Below are 12191 nucleotides of genomic sequence, written 5' to 3'. Positions count from 1 at the left end.
TGTGATAGCAATGTTATGAGAGAACTGTACCCGAAGTGTTTAAGGCACGGCCGCCTTGAGCTTTTTATTCTCCAAGCTTCCCTGACATCTGTGGCTAACTTGGAGCCAACTGCTACACGTGGGATTTCATGAAGGCTCTCTACATCAACTTGAATAAGGCAGAGCACAGTTGGACGAAATCTATGCTTTCCAGGAACAAGCAGTTAAATCGATAAAGAGAAAATGAAAATGTGACGTCACAGGACGGTGAGGGGGAAATTGAAAACATGGAACAGTACATAATTAAATACATAACTAAACTAATCCTTTCTGCCCATACCCTTACACTTTCTGCACATTCATGTTCCTGTCTAAGATTGCATTAACACCATCAACCTATTTGCTTCCACTACCAACCCTACCAGTGTGTTCCTATGTACCACTCTGCATTTAAAAAAATGCCCTACATATCTCTTTTGAACTTGATTCCTCTCGCCTTCAAATGCATGCCCTCTAGTATTAGACAGCTCCCTCTTAAATTCCTTTTTAGCTTCATTATAGGGGCTCCATTTGACTCTGACAATTCCTGTAATCTGTCATGTCCAGTGATAACAGGACGCCTATGCGGGAGAGTGGAAGAGCCATTGAACTAGGGCAGTTCCAATCTTGATTTCAGAAGTTCAAGTCCAGTGGTACAAGTAAACAACACAAACTAGGGTCTTCCTTGGTTGTGGAGGATGACTATTACGTCTTCTGTACCTTGTCACATCCACGGAGTGCTGGAGTACTGCATTCCTGGTCATTGGATCTCATCTGCCCAGTCTGCTGGAGCTGACTATTAATGCTGGGATAGGCAAGTCCCTAAGTCACCAGGCCATCCTTCACCTGTTGAAGCGTGTACTGGGGTGTGGCCACATTGCATACAAACAGCTACTTGGAGCCACAGGTGAGAGCTGAGTGTCCAGTGGGGACCAAAGTTGAGTGAGCTGCCCTGAGATGGACACAACAAGCCCCTTCACCAGATATGTTATCCCACCCTGGACACCCTATGCAATTTATATAAAGTTACTTTTTTTCAAAACAAGAGCTCAATTTGTAAAGCCAGGCAGGGACAAGAACAGTCCTCAACAAGTAGAGTTGAAGAGAATCTCAAAGCAGTCTATACACAAGCAAGAGAAATAGGGAGAATGATGAAGCGGTCATGAGAGGCAGAGGAGCTAATATGAGACTGCTTGGAGACAGTGTACTGAGTCATGTTCAAGGACTCGGAGGATCTGAATGATCCCACAATCCTGATTGAGAAGTTGCAGAACCTGGGCCTCTGTACCTCCCTCAGCAATTGGATCCTCGACTTCCTAACCTGAAGGCCAAAATCTGTGTGGATTCATGATAACATTTCCTCCTCGCTAATGATCAGTGGTGCACCTCAGGGGTGTGTGCTTAGCCCACTGCTCTACTTTCTATATACCCATGACTGTGTGGCTAGGCATAGCTCAAATTCTATCTATAAATTTGCTGATGATACAGCCATTGTTGGTAGAAATTCAGGTGGTGAGGAGAGGCTGTACAGGAGTGAGATATGCCAACTAATTGAGTGGAGCCACAGCAACAACCTGGCGCTCAATGTCAGTAAGATGAAAGAGCTGATTGTGGACTTCAGGAAGGGTAAGACAAAGGAACACATACCAATCCTCATAGAGGCATCAGAAGTGGAGAGAGTGAGCAGCTTCAAGTTCCTGGGTATCAGGATCACCAAGGATCTAACCTGATCCCAACATATCAATGTAGTTATAAAGAAGGCAAGACAGCAGCTATACCTTATTAGGAGTTTGAAGAGATTTGGCATGTCTCAAAAACTTCTATAGTTGTACCGTGGAGAGTATTCTGACAGGCTGCATCACTGTCTGGTATGGAGGGGCTACTTCACAGGACCGAAAGAAGTTGCAGAAGGTTGTAAATCTAGTCGGTTCCATCTTGGGTACTAGCCTACAAAGTACCCAGGACATCTTTAGGGATCGGTGTCTAAGAAAGGCAGCATCCATTATTAAGGACCTCCAGCACCCAGGGCATGCCCTTTTCTCACTGTTACCAGCAGGTAGGAGGTACAGAAGCCTGAAGGCACACACTCAGCAATTCAGGAACAGCTTCTTCCCCACTGCCATCTGATTCTTAAATGGGTATTGAACCCTTGGACACTACCTCACCGTTTTTAATATACAGTATTTCTGTTTTTGCACATTTTTAATCTATCCAATATATGTAATTGATTTACTTGTTTATTTATTATTATTTTATTCTTTACTAGATTATATATTATTGAACTGCTGCTGCTAAGTTAACAAATTTCTGTCGCATGCCGGTGATAATAAACCTGATTCTGATTCTGATGAATATGCCATAGTTGGTACTAACTTTGTAAATCAGTCATGGATAAGGAAGTCCCCACAAATTCAGAGTTCTCCCCCCCAGACAGAAGCCCAGAATGAACCAAGACATCTGCAATCTGCTGAGGGCCGGGTTAGTGACATTCAGGCCTGGAGACTAGGTAAATACAAGAGTTCCAGTACCTCTCGAAAGCCATCTCACACGCAAAGTGACAGTTCAGGTTCAAGCTGCAATCACAGAAGGACGCTCAACAGCTGTGGCAGGGCTGTCACCTCCTGCAAGGTAAAACCAGATGACATGTGACAAGCAACACACACAAAATGCTGGTGGAACGCAGCAGCAGGCAGCAGCTATGGGGAGAAGCGCTGTCGACGTTTCAGGCTGAGATCCTTCGTCAGGACTAACTGAAAGGAAAGATGGTAAGAGATTTGAAAGTAGGAGGGGGAGGGGAAAATGCAAAATGATAGGAGTAGACCGGAGGGGGTGGGGTGAAGCTGAGAGCTGGAAAGGTGATTGGCGAAAGGGATACAGAGCTGGAGAAGGGAAAGGATCATGGGATAAGAGGTGGAGGGAAGCACCAGAGGGAGATAGAGAACAGGCAGAGAGAGAGGAAAAATAAGGAGGGGGGGAAGCTAAATACATCAGGGATGGGGTAAGAAGGGGAGGAGGGGCATTAACGGAAATTGGAGAAGTCAATGTTCATGCCATCAGGTTGGAGGCTACCCAGCCGGTATATAAGGTGTTGTTCCTCCAACCTGAGTGGGGCTTCATCTTGACAGTAGAGGAGGCCATGGATAGACATATCAGAAAGGGAAAGGGACATGGAATTAAAATGTGTGGCCACTGGGAGATCCTGTTTTCTCTGGCGGACAGAGCAAAGGTGTTCAGCGAAATGGTCTCCCAGTCTGCGTCGGGTCTCACCAATATATAAAAGGCCACACCGAGAGCACCGGACGCAGTATACCACACTAGCTGACTCACAGGTGAAGTGTCACCTCACCTGGAAGGACTGTCTGGGGCCCTGAATGGTGGTGAGGGAGAAAGTGTAAGGGCAGGTGTAGCACTTCTTCCACTTGCAAGGATAAGTGCCAGGAGGGAGATCAGTGGGAAGGGATGGGGGGGTGGGGAATGAATAGGCAAGGGAGTCGCGTAGGGAGCGATTCCTGCGGAAAGCAGAAACGGGGGGAGGGAAAGATGTGCTTGGTAGTGGGATCCTGTTGGAGGTATGGAAGTTACGGAGAAATATACGTTGGACCCAGAGGCTGGTGGTGTGGTATGTGAGGACAAGGGGAACCCTATCCCGAGTGGGGTGGTTGGTGGATGGGGTGAGGGCAGATGTGCAGGAAATGGGAGAGATGCGTTTGAGAGCAGAGTTGATGGTGGACGAAGGGAAACCCCTTTGTTTAAAAAAGGAAGACATCTCCTTCGTCCTGGAATGAAAAGCCTCATCCTGAGAGCAGATACGGCGGAGATGGAGGAATTGTGAGAAGGGGATAGCATTTTTGCAAGAGACAGGGTGGGAAGAGGAATAGTTCAGGTATCTGTGAGAGTCTGTAGGCTTATAGTAGATATCAGTAGATAAGCCGTCTCCAGAGATGGAGACAGATCAAGAAAGGGGAGGCGCAATTGGAGGGGGTGAAGACATGACTGCTAAGCTGATTCAGTGTGCTACGTGCATGTTGTGGGAGGTCATGGACACTGATGGTGCCCCCGGCTGCTACAGCTGTGGAAAGTGTGTCCAGATTCAGCTTCTGAAGGAGCATGTTGCAGCACTGAAGAAAGAACTAGATGACCTCAAGTTTATCCGCAAAAACGAGAGTTTTCTGGACAGGACCTACAGTGAGGTCATTACACCGAGGATACTGGAAACGAGAAAGGGGGTGACGATGAGGAAGGAAAGGATTCTTGAAGTACAGGAGCCCCAGGGGATGTACCTCTCGTAAACAGGTTCACCCTCTTGGAAGCAATCAGGACAGAAGATACTGCCAGTCTGAGAGGCGGACAGGTCTGCGAGCCGAAAATTGGTGCAGAAGCAGAGCTGAGGAGTCAGACATTGGGAAGAGCCGTGGTAGTAGGGGACTCCATAGTAAGAGGTACGGAAAGGGGTTTCTGTGGCAACAGGCGAGATTTAAGGATGGTGTGTTGCCTCCCTGGTGCTAGGATCCAGCACATCACGGAGCGATTGCAATGAATCCTCAAGGGTGAAGGTGAACTGCCGGAAGTGGTAGTGCATGTTGGCACAAATGACATCGGGAAGAAGAGGAAGGACATTCTGCAGTGGGACTTCAGAGAACTGAGAAGAAGGCTGAAAAGCAGGACTTCCAGGGTGGTTATCTCTGGTTTGCTTCCAGTTCCTCGTGCTGGAGAGGGCAGGAACAGGGAGATAATGGATCTGAATGTGTGGCTGAGGAACTGGTGCAGGAAGCAAGGATTTACATTCTTGGACCACTGGGATCTGTTTTGGGGTAGGGATGAATTGTACAAAAGGGACGGGTTGCACCTTAACAGGCGGGGGACCAGCATTCTGGCAGACAGGTTTGCCACTGCAACACGGATGTGTTTAAACTAAGTAGTGGGGGGGGGGAGAGGGGATGAACTGGAAATATAAGGATGGAGTTAAAGGGAAAGTGAAAATAAGAAAAGTTAAAAAGGACAACAGAATCAATGGAGTAGAAAGCTCAAGAAGAGATCATACAGTATGGCCAAGTGAAATAGGAATTGATATGAAAGGAGAGGGGAGTAACAAATTAAAAGTATTATATATGAATGCACAAAGTATAAGGAATAAAGTAGATGAGCTTGAGGCTCAGTTGGAAATTGGCAAATACGATGTTGTGGGAATAACAGAGGCAAACATGGCTTCAAGCGGACAAGGCCTGGGAAATGAATATTCAAGGATATACGTCTTATCGAGGGGGTGGGGTGGCTCTGTTGGTGAGGAATGATATTCAGTCCCTTGCGAGGGGGGACATAGAATCAGGGGATGGAGAGTCAGTATGGATAGAACTGAGAAATTCTAAGGGTAGAAAGACCCTAATGGGAATTATCTATAGGCCCCCACACAGCAATCTGGATGTAGGGTGTAAGTTGAATGAAGAGTTAAAATTGGCATGTTGCAAAGGTAATGATACAGTTGTCATGGGGGATTTCAACATGCAGGTAGACTGGGAGAATCAGAATGATACTGGACCCCAAGAAAGGGAGTTTGTGGAGTGCCTCCGAGATGGATTCTTAGAACAGCTTGTACTGGAGCCTACCAGGGAGAAGGCAATTCTAGATTTAGTGCTGTGCAATGAACCGGATTTGATCAGGGACCTGGAGGTAAAGGAACCATTAGGAGGTAGTGACCATAATATGATATGTTTTAACCTACAATTTGAGAAGGAGAAGGGAAAATCGGATATGTCAGTATTACAGTTGAACAAAGGGAACTATGGAGCTATGAGGGAGGAGCTGGCCAAAGTTCAATGGAACGATACCCTAGCAGGGAAGACTGGAACAACAATGGCAGGTATTTCTGGGAATAATGCAGAAGGTGCAGGATTGGTTCATTCCAAAGAGGAAGAAAGATCCTAAGGGGCGGCCGTGGCTGACGAGGGAAGTAAAGGGCAGTATAAAAATAAAAGAGAAGAAGTTTAACATAGCAAAGATGAGAGGGAAACCGGAGGACTGGGAAGCTTTTAAAGAGCAACAGAAGATAACAAAAAAGACAATACGCCAAGAAAAAATGAGGTAAGAAGGTAAACTAGCCAAGAATATAAAAGAGGACAGTAAAAGCTTCTTTAGGTATGTGAATAGCAAAAAAATAGTTAAGACCAAAATTGAGCCATTGAAGACAGAAACAGGTGAATTTATTATGGGGAACAAGGAAATGACAGATGAGTTGAACAGGTACTTTGGATTTGTCTTCACTGGGGAAGACACAAACAATCTCCCAGATGTAATAGTGGCCAAAGGAACTAGGGTAAAGGATGAACTGAAGGAAATTTATATTAGGCAAGAAACAGTGTTGGATAGACTGTTGAGTCTGAAGGCTGATAAGTCCCTGGGACCTGATGGTCTGCATCCCACGGTACTTAAAGAGGTGGCTCTAGAAATTGTGGATGCATTGGTAATCATTTTCCAATGTTCTATAGATTCAGGAACAGTTCCTGCTGATTAGAGGGTGGCTAATGTTGTCCCACTTTTCAAGAAAGGAGGGAGAGAGAAAACAGGGAATTATAGACCGGTTAGCCTGACGTCAGTGGTGGGAAAGATGCTGGAGTCAATTATAAAAGAGGAAATTATGACACATTTGGATAGCAGTAGAAGGATCAGTCCGAGTCAGCATGGATTTATGAAGGGAAAATCATGCTTGACTAATCTTCTGGAGTTTTTTGAGGATGGACAAGGGAAAGCCAGTGGATGTAGTGTACCTGGACTTCCAGAAAGCTTTTGATAATGGCCTACTCCTGCACCTACTGTCTATTGTCTATTGTCGATTGGAGGTGTCAGAAATAGACCAGATAAATTTGAGGGCAGGGTGAAAGTTGGAGGCAAAGTTAACAAAGTCAACAAGCTCAGCATGTGTGCTGGAGGCAGTGCCAATGCAGTCGTTGATGTAGCGAAGGAAAAGAGAGGGACGGATACCGGTATAGACTTGGAACGTGGGCTGTTCCACAAAGCCAACAAAAAGGCAGGCATAACTGGGACCCATGCGGGTGCCCATGGCTACACCTTTGGTTTGGAGGAAGTGGGAGGAGCCAAAGGAAAAATTATTGAGAGTAAGAACTAATTCCGCTAGACCAGGGGTGGGCAAACTTTTTGACTTGTGGGCCACAAAGGGTTCTAAAATTTGACAGGGGGGCCGGACCAGGAGCAGATGGACGGAGTGTTTTGGTAATACACCTCATAAGAGAAAATAAAATATCATGGGATATGTAGAAAACATGTGCTTTAATTTCAATTGAAAATGAACAAATGCATTACAACAAAATATCTGTCTTTGAAGTCCCATGGTATTTAGCTATTTATTGAAATGACTTTTAAAACACTGAAAATTAAAGGAATAAAATACAGCTTTTTTTAATAGTAACAGTCATTATTTTAAAGCACTGAAAATTCTGTTATCCTTCAAGATATTATCATCATCACTCTCCTCCTGACTGTCTTTATTTCAAAAACAGTAGGAGATGCAGGTCTACTTGTCCTGCTCCTTCTTATTCAATTGTCCCCTGTGCCAAAACTCAACAACGACCAGCACAAAGACAGAACCGTGACAGCGCGCCAGTATGCGGAGCACGTTATTTGATCTGGTGCGCATTTTTTATTTTGAGAATGTACGTGCACCTGCGCACTACTCATGTCCATCACTTAACAGAAATGACATGTAACATGTAAGGCTTATTGAAAAAAATATTTTCAAATGCATTTTTTAAATAACACAACGAAGAAACTTATTTTTAATTTCAGTGGGAACAGTGTTGTTGGTCTCCCTTTTTAGCCAGCGCATCAAAGTCTGGATTTAGTTTTGTTGTGGCGATTCTCAGGATGGATCTGAGGTGTTGGTCAGTTAACTTGGATCTGTGGCTGGCTTTGTTGATGTTCATGACGCTGAACGCCTGTTCACACAAATAGGTCGAGCCGAACAAAGAGTAAAGCGCAAATGTGGAGTAATACGCTGCACCTCAACAAAGGTCAATGTGTAGCGGTGTGCTACATGCAGCGCTAAAATTACGACACGGAGTCGGTAACTGCAGTCAAAGAAAAAAACTTTATTCGAAATCCCCAGCCTCACTTTTAAGCCTCCCTCAACCTGCCCCCCCGTGGCGCAGAGGCTCCAAAGCTCTGTGCTCGCAAATCCCCGCAGACTATCTCCCTTAGCCGGAAAGCTGGCTAATTGTGAGCCGGTTCGGATGTGCCAGGAAATGGGTTGCCACAAATGTATATAGAGTGCGTCATCTATTGGGAAAACGCCAGAATTGCGGGGAAAAAACATTAACAAGGTTTATTAATATAATTTCATCAAGTTCTGCGGGCCGGATTAAAAAGCTTAACGGGGCGCATATGGCTCACGGGCCGTAGTTTGCCCATGGCTGCACTAGACGGAGGAGAGTGGTGGTACAGGGCAACTGGTTAGGTCTGGAATCCAAAAAGAAGCAGAGAGCTTTGAGACCTTCCTGGTGGGGGTGGTGGTATTTTGGGGGCTGGACGTCCATGGTGAAAATAAGGTGGTGGGGGCCAATGAACTTAAAATCATTGAAAAAATTCAAAGCGTGAGAAGTGTCACAAACATAGGTGGGAAGGGACTGAACAAGGGGGGTTAAATCAGTGTCAAGGTATGCAGAAATGAGTTCGGTGGGACAGGAGCAAGCTGAGGCAATGGGTCTACCTGGACAGGCTGGTTTGTGGATCTTGGGTAGGAGGTAGAAACCGGAAGTGAGGGGTGTGGGAACTATGAGGTTGGTGGCAGTGGATGGGAGATCCCCAGAGCTGATAAGGTTGGTGATGTTATAGGAGACAGTGGCCTGGTGCTCCTTTGTGGGGTCATGATCAAGGGGTAAATAAGAGGAGGTATCAGAGAGTTGTCGCCGTGCCTGGGCCAGGTAGAGGTCAGTACGCCAGACAACAACAGCTCCCCCCTTATCAGTGGGTTTTATAGGAGGTTGGGATTGGTGTGGATGGAGCGGAGAGCAGAGCGTTTGGAAGGAGTGAGGTTGGAATTGGAACAGGGTGTGGTGAAGTCAAGATAGTTGATGTCCCGTCGGCAATTAGCAATAAAGAGATCCAGAGCAGGTAGAAGACCAGAGCGGGGTGTCCATGAAGAGGAGGAGAGTTGAAGATGGGAGAAGGGGTCATTGGTGGGGGTAGGAGAGTCCTTGTCCAAGAAGTAAGCTCGGAGACGGAGCCAGCGGAAGAAGAGTTCAGCGTCATGGCGTACGCGGAACTCACTGAGGTGTGGGCGAAGGGGACAAAGCTGAGGCCCTTACTGAGGACAGAGCGCTCTGCCTCAGAGAGTTGAAGGTCAGAGGGAATGGTGAAGACCCGGCACGGATGCGAGATGGGATCAGAGGGGGGAGGGAGGCTGGTAGTGTCAGTGGAGGGGGAAGGGTTGGAGTGAGAGGAAGATGGAGCCTCTGAGGGCCCAGGAGCTGACGATGGGATCTGAGGGAGAGGGGATTGCAGAGTGGTGGTGGGGGAAGGGGAGACGGGAGATACAATTGCAGCATGTGAAGACCCGGCTATACATCACTTCTCCCTATAGATGCTGCCTGGCCAGCTGCGTTCCACCAGCATTTTGTGTGTGTTGCTTGAGTTTCCAGCATCTGCAGATTTCCTCATGTTTGACATGTGTGACAATAAGGTTTCGCTCCCAGATGAGCTCAATGTCTTTTATGCTTGCTTTGACCATCAAAATATAGAGGTACAAAGGGTGATTGATAAGTTCGTGGCCTAAGGTAGAAGGAGTCAATTTTAGAAAACCTTGCACATTCCATTCATTTTTTAAACATAGTCCCCTCCTACATTTACACATTTAGTCCAGCGGTCATGGAGCATACGGATCTTGGACCTCCAGAAAGTGTCCACAGCAGGGGTGATTGATAAGTTTGTGGCCTAAGGTAGAAGGAGATGAATTATTAACTTCAAACTTTCTGCATAATCACTCAAAGAGTTGACCTGCTTGTACATGTAACAAGAGCTGTATAACTCATCTTCTCCCTTAGGTCCTGACGAAGGGTCTTGGCCTGAAACGTCAACAGTGCTTCTCCTTATAGATGCTGCCTGGCCTGCTGTGTTCCACCAGCATTTTGTGTGTGTTGTTGTTTGAATTTCCAGCATCTGCAGATTTCCTCGTGTTTGCTCTTACCTTAGAAATTAGCTAGGGTTGCCCATAGCCCTCTATTTTTCTAAGGTCCATGTACCTATCCAGGAGCCTCTTAAAAGACCCTATCGTATCCACCATCACTGGCAGCCCATTCCACACACTCACCACTCTCTGCATTAAAAAAAAACTTCCCCCTGACATCTCCTCTGTACCTACTTCCAAGCACCTTAAAACTGTGCCCTCTCATGCTAGCCATTTCAGCCCTGGGGAAAAAGCCTCTGGCTATCCACACAATCAATGCCGCTCATTATCTTACACACCTCTATCAGGTCACCTCATGGTTGAGGTCACCTTATGCTGGCACTGGAAGCATGGCAACAATTGTGGGCTGCATGTCCTTGGACCGTGTTGGTCACTGACTCAAACATATTTCACAGTATGTTCCAATATATGTGACAGATAAGACTAATTTTATCTTTACCTCTGTTTCAAGAGAAACAGCTTCGGCTTCGCCAGTCTGCCCATGAAATCCCCCGATCCCTGGCAGCATTTCCCAACCTTTAATATTTTCCCTGAACCCTGGTGCTCCGAGCTGGACACAGTATTGGTTCGGCTACATCTGCAACATTCAATAAACATTCATTAATATTTTCTTGTTCTGGTACTCTGTGCTTCTCTCTATAAGGATCAGACCCAGAATTTTAGATGCCTTGTAATCATTCCCTTTCCACATTTGAACGAGACATAAAGCAGGGATAGGCCACCCAGCCCTGCTCTGCTATTCACTATGACACAGGCTGATTTTTTTTTAACCTCTGTGTCCCTTTCCTCGCTAACTCCATTGCTCCTTTTCTCCCCTTGATTTTCAAAGACATTGATCACTTTCTTTAACATACATAGCAACCAAGTCTTCACCCGCTGCTGATATAGAGAACTCCAAACATTTACTATTACCTAGATAAATACATTTCTTACCTCTGTCCTGAATGGGTTGTTTTTTTTTAAGAGACTGTGATCCCTGGTTCTAAGCGCTTAAACCAACGAAAACATTATCCCTGAATAATTCTATCAAGCACCATAGAATTTTGTATACTTCAGTGAGATCACTCATTATTCCTAAGCCAGTAAATGACTGTCAAGAAACTGCCTGGTGATAGAAACACTGGGCAGATTAGACAGCATCTAGGCAGAGAGAAAGAGTTAATGTTTCAGGTCATAGATCTTCAGAACTGGTGACTGCTTTGTTTCAAGTAAGATGGTGGTGTGTTCGGATTTTGTGGCCCCTTGGGGGCCAACCAAAGGTACTTTTTTTCATGATTGGGAGACAAGACTGGACTTCGGGGACAGCAGGTCTGCTCCATCAGTGAGCTGCTCATTGATCGGAGTTGGTGGCTGCAGTGCCAATGGAGGAGCTAGACTGGGTTTGGAGGAGCTGCCTACTGCTCGAAGGTACTGCAGTTGGAGTGCAAAGGCAGCTTGCAGTGCAACCGTGGGTGATTGCCTTGGATGTTTCTCTTGCAATTGCAAGACCCCGGTGGACACTGATAACTTAAGGTGCCACAGGCCCGTTTTTCTTGTTTGGTGGGAAGACAGGCGGCGTGGGAGCTGCGTGGCCTTGGTTGTAGCAAGGACTAGGCCTCAAGCTGCGGGCCTGCCTGCTGCTGCAGTCCAGATGAGGAGATGCCGGAAGTGGTGCAGAGCGGCATCCATGTTCTGTTGGGAGCTGGCCTCTCCTGTCAGTGCTGCCCTCCTGTGCTTGATTAGTGGAATGACAGGCTGGATTGTGTGTGCCTGCGCAGTGCTGGGAGATCAATGTACCATCAATTTGCAGGAAATGTCACTCTAGGGCCTTGGACCATATATGCAATCTTTTTCCATGACTAGGTAATTCTTTTGTATGTTTTGCAACCTTGGTCCCAGAGGAGCTGTGTTTTGTTTGGCTGCATCCACATATGGTTGAATGGTAATTAAACTTGATATGATTTGGAGAAAACAAATTGGTTTGAAATAGCAGAAGGTGAAT

The sequence above is a fragment of the Hypanus sabinus genome, chromosome 30 (genome assembly GCF_030144855.1).
Source record: "Hypanus sabinus isolate sHypSab1 chromosome 30, sHypSab1.hap1, whole genome shotgun sequence".
Lineage (NCBI taxonomy): Eukaryota > Metazoa > Chordata > Chondrichthyes > Myliobatiformes > Dasyatidae > Hypanus > Hypanus sabinus.
This window is presented reverse-complemented; position numbering follows the sequence as displayed.